The following is a 5,493-nucleotide window of genomic DNA, read 5'->3' as shown; positions in this document are numbered from 1 at the left end:
GGAAAGGTGAAGATCACCTTGACTCTTGCATAAAGTAAAAGACATAAAGTAAAAGATAGGCCCTTCGCAGAGGGAAGCAGAGGTTGTCATGCGCTTTTAGGGTTGGATACACAAAATCTTAATGCGAAAGAACGTCACTTTATATTGCCCCTTGTATATGGACCTTTATTATGCAGTCCGTCGCTTTTATTGCTTCCATAACAAGTTCGTACAGAGCTTATTTTCTCCACACTAATAAGTCATGCATATTTAGAGAGCAATTTTTATTGCTTGCACCGATGACAACTTACTTGAAGGATCTTACTCAATCCATAGGTAGATATGGTGGACTCTCATGGCAAAACTAGGTTTAAGGATATTTGGAAGCACAAGTAGTATCTCTACTTGGTGCTAGGAATTTTGGCTAGCATGAGGGGGAAAGGCAATCTCAACATGTTTGAATGATCCATGACAATATACTTTAATTGAGATGTGAGAAAACATAACCCATTACGTTGTCTTCCTTGTCCAACATCAACTCTTTAGCATGTCGTACTTAATGAGTGCTCACAATTATAAAAGATGTCTATGATAATATATTTATATGTGAAATCTCTCTTCCTTCAATATTCTTTCATGAATTGTTCAAATGACTAATACAATGCTTGCTAACCGTCAATAAATTTACAACCTCTACTTCTTAGATGTGAAGTCATTACTCCCCATGGAGTAAGCAAATGAAACATAAATAATTTCAGATTTATGAAAATCAACTCATTCAACAATTTACTCATAGGATATAAGTGAATCACACGAGTAAATGAAAAGGTACTCCAAAAAGATATAAGTGAAGAACAATGAGTAGCTAAATAATTGTGCAACTATGTGAAGACTCTCTCCCATTTAAGAATTTCAGATCTTGGTATTGTATTCAAGCAGCAATAAAAACAAAACAAAATGACTTTGCAAGGATAGCACAACTCATGTGAAGAAGCAAAAACTTAGGCTCAACCGATACTAACCGATGATTGTTGAAGAAGAAAGGTGGGATGCCTACCGGGGCATCCCCAAGCTTAGATGCTTGAGACTTCTTGAAATATTATCTTGGGGTGCCTTGGGCATCCCCAAGCTTGAGTTTTTATGTCTCCTTAATTCCTCTCATATCATGGTTTCTCTTTTTATCAAAAGCTTCATTCACAACAAACTCAACAAGAACTCGTGAGATAGGTTAGTATAAACCAATGCAAAACCTTATCATTTTCTACTGTAACAAATCACTAAAATTATTATTCAACATTGCATACTAAATGCTTCTGCATATTTAATACTCCTATCATCAAATAGAATCATTAAACAAGCAAACATATGCAAACAATGCAAACATAACAGCAATCTGCCAAAACAGTACAGTCTGTAAAGAATGCAAGAGTATCAATACTTCCCTGACTCAAAAAAATATAAGAGAAAATTCCCACTGTAATAAATTTATCATATCTTAATATTCAAAAAGATTCAACATTATACCATTCTCTGACTTTTTTGGGGAATTTTTGCAACAGCGGTAAACTTTCTGTTTTCAAACAGCAAGATGTATACTAGCAAAATAAGCATGTCAAAGGCTATCCTTGACATTTTTATTGAAACTAAAGATGCAAAACATTATTCTAACTAACATCAAGCAAATAATAACAAAATAAAATGACGCTCCAAGCAAAACACATATCATGTGGCGAATAAAAATATAGCTCCAAGTAAGGTTACCGATGAACGAAGACGAAAGAGGGGATGCCTTCTGGGGCATCCCCAAGCTTAGGCTCTTGGTTGTCCTTGAATATTACCTTGGGGTGCCTTGGGCATCCCCAATCTTAGGCTATTGCCACTCATTATTCCATGGTCCATCGAATCTTTACCCAAAACTTGAAAACTTCAACCACACAAAACTCAACACAAAACTCGTAAGCTCCGTTAGAATAAGAAAATAAAACCACCACTTAGGTACTGTAATGAACTCATTATAAATTCATACTGGTGTAAAATCTACTGTATTCTAACTTCTATATGATTCATACCCTCCAACACTACTCATAGATTCATCAAAATAAGCAAACAACATATAGAAAACAGAATCTGTCAAAAACAGAACAGTCTGTACTAATCTGTATCAAACGTATACTTATGGAACCCCAAAAATTATGAAATAAATTTATTGACCTGAGAAATTTGTCTATTCATCATATGCAAAAATAATCAACCTAAAATCGCTCTTTAGTAAAAAAATGGCAGCTATTCTCATGAGCGCTAAAGTTTCTGTTTTTTTACAGCAAGATCACATAAACTTCACCCAAGTCTTCCCAAAGGTTCTATTTGGCACTTTATTGAAAAAAAATGCTATAAAACATGATTACTACAGTAGCATAATCATGTGTACACACAAAAACAGTAAGGGTAAATATTGGGTTGTCTCCCAACAAGTGCTTTTCTTTAATGCCTTTTTAGCTAGGCATGATGATGACAATGAGGCTCACATAAAAGATAAGAATTGAAACATAACGGGAGCATCATGAAGCATATGACTAGCACATTTAATTCTAACCCACTGCCTATGCATAGGGATTTTGTGAGCAAACAACTTATGGGAACAATAATCAACTAGCATAGGAAGGTAAAACAAGCATAACTTCAAGATTTTCAACACATAGGGAGGAAACTTGACATTATTGCAATTCCTACAAGCATATGTTCCTCCCTCATAATAATTTTCAGTAGCATCATGAATGAATTCAACAATATAACCAGCACCTAAAGCATTCTTTTCATGATCTACAAGCATAGAAAATTTACTACTCCCCACACAAGCAAAATTCTTCTCATTTGGAATAGTGGGAGTATCATAAGAGACTTGAACACTAAGAATTGTTTCCACATTAAAAGAGTAATGTTCAGAAAAATGGTAATCATAATCATGACAAGTTTTATAAATATAATCATCACTAGTTTTTATAGCATAAGTTTCATCACAATAATCATCATAAGTAGCAACTTCGTTCTCATCATAATCGATTGAAACCTCTCCCAAGATAGTGGAATCACTAAATAAAGTTGACACTCTTCCAAATCCACTTTCATCAATATTATAATATTCAACATCCTCCAAAATAGTGGGATCAATACTTTCTAAAGTTGTCGCTCTTCCAAACCCACTTTCATCAATATAATCATCATAGGTACAAGGCATGCTATCATCATAATAACTTTGCATATCAAAACTTGGGAGGCTAAAAATATCATCTTCATTAAACATAGCATCCCCAATCTTGGGACAAACATTAATTTCAGCAAATATATTCTCAAATATTTCATACTCATCAAACATAGCTTCCAATATCATAAGCTTGGGCCCTTTCATATCATAAGCATAATCACTCTCATCATTAAAAATATGGATAGCACCAATAGTAAAGCAATTATCATCATCACAATGAGTAGTAGGAGCAACATCATTTGGGAGGGATACCATTCTACCTTTGTTCCTCCTTCTTTTCTTTTTCTTCTTCACATTATGTGTAGGTTCAACCTTCCTCTTTGAGCTCCTTATTGATGAGATTGGTTGAATAGAAAGCTCCTCCTCATTACCTGATTCATCACAAGAAATAATAGGAGGATATTGGGAAGCCTCTTCCCTTTCATTAGTATCCTCATCATCTTCCATTTGCTTTCTTTTCTTTAGGTAATTGGCAATATAAGGATTTTCAATGCAATCCTCCGCACAAAACATATAAATCTTTTCTAGATCAATATCAAGGAAATGCTTAAGATTAAATTCTGGAATAGGCTTAGTTAAACATTTCAACTCTTCATAACCCAAAAGCAATCTAAGTTCATTGTCATGAGAAAGGGAGATCAAATCATCACAATTTTTGGACACGATCCAATCATGAAACAATTTGCATTGGAGATGTAAATGATCTTGTTTATTGCAAAATTCACAATGGGAAAGATATCTTAAATTCTCCGCACTCTTATCTAGCCTTTCTTGCAACCTCTTAGTTTCTAAATACTTATGCTTCTTGCAATATATATCTTCTCTATTTGGTGTGTTCATGCAAACATGCACTCCACAAAAGTTGACATGCTTATGAGAGATATTTTCATCATGACTAGAGCAATCATCATTAGTACTATGGATATTCAAAGAGTTCATACTAACAACATTTCAATCATGCTCATCATTCAAAGATTTAGTATCAACCATTCTATAGATTTCTTCTTCTAGCACTTGAGCACAATTTTCCTTTCCATCAAACTCACGAAAGATATTAAAAAGACGAAGCGTATGTGACAAACTCAATTCCTTTTTTTTGTACTTTTCTTTTACAAACTAAACTAGTGATAAAACAAGAAACAAAAAGATTCGATTGCAAGATCTAAAGATAAACCTTCAAGCGCTAACCTCCCCAGCAACGGTGCCAGAAAAGAGCTTGATGTCTACTACACAACCTTCTTCTTGTAGACGTTGTTGGGCCTGCAAGTGCACAGGTTTGTAGGACAGTAGCAAATTTCCCTCAAGTGGATGACCTAAGGTTTATCAATCCGTTGGAGGCGTAGGATGAAGATGGTCTCTCTCAAACAAACCTGCAACCAAATAGCAAAGAGTCTCTTGTGTCCCCAACACACCCAATACAATGGTAAATTGTATATGTGCACTAGTTCGGCGAAGAGATAGTGATACAAGTGCAATGTGGATGGTAGATAAAGGTATTTGCAATCTGAAATTATAAAAACAGCAAGGTAACTAATGATAAAAGTGAGTGTAAACGGTATTGCAATGATAGGAAACAAGGCCTAGGGTTCATACTTTCACTAGTGCAAGTTCGCTCAACAATAATAACATAGATAGATCATATAACAATCCCTCAACATGCAACAAAGAGTCACTCCAAAGAAACTAATAGCGGAGAACAAACATAGAGATTATGGTAGGGTACGAAACCACCTCAAAGTTATTCTTTCGGATCGATCTATAGAAGAGTTCGTACTAGAATAACACCTTAAGACACAAATCAACCAAAACCCTAATGTCACCTAGATACTCCATTGTCACCTCAAGTATCCGTGGGCATGATTCTACGATATGCATCACACAATCTCAGATTCATCCAACCAACACAAAGTACTTCAAAGAGTGCCCCAAAGTTTCTACCGGAGAGTCAAGAACGTGTGGCAACCCCTATGCATAGGTTCATGGGCAGAACCCGCAAGTTGGTCACCAAAACATACATCAAGAGCCACATGATATCCCATTGTCACCATAGATAAGCACGGCAAGACATACATCAACTGTTCTCATAAAAGACTCAATCCGATAAGATAACTTCAAAGGGGAAACTCAATTCATCAAAAGAGAGTAGAGGGGGAGAAACATCATAAGATCCAACTACAGTAGCAAAGCTCGGGATACATCAAGATCGTGCCATAGAGGGAACACGAGAGAGAACACGAGAGAGAGAGATCAAA

Source organism: Triticum dicoccoides, chromosome 6B (assembly GCF_002162155.2).
Source record: "Triticum dicoccoides isolate Atlit2015 ecotype Zavitan chromosome 6B, WEW_v2.0, whole genome shotgun sequence".
NCBI lineage: Eukaryota > Viridiplantae > Streptophyta > Magnoliopsida > Poales > Poaceae > Triticum > Triticum dicoccoides.
This window is presented reverse-complemented; position numbering follows the sequence as displayed.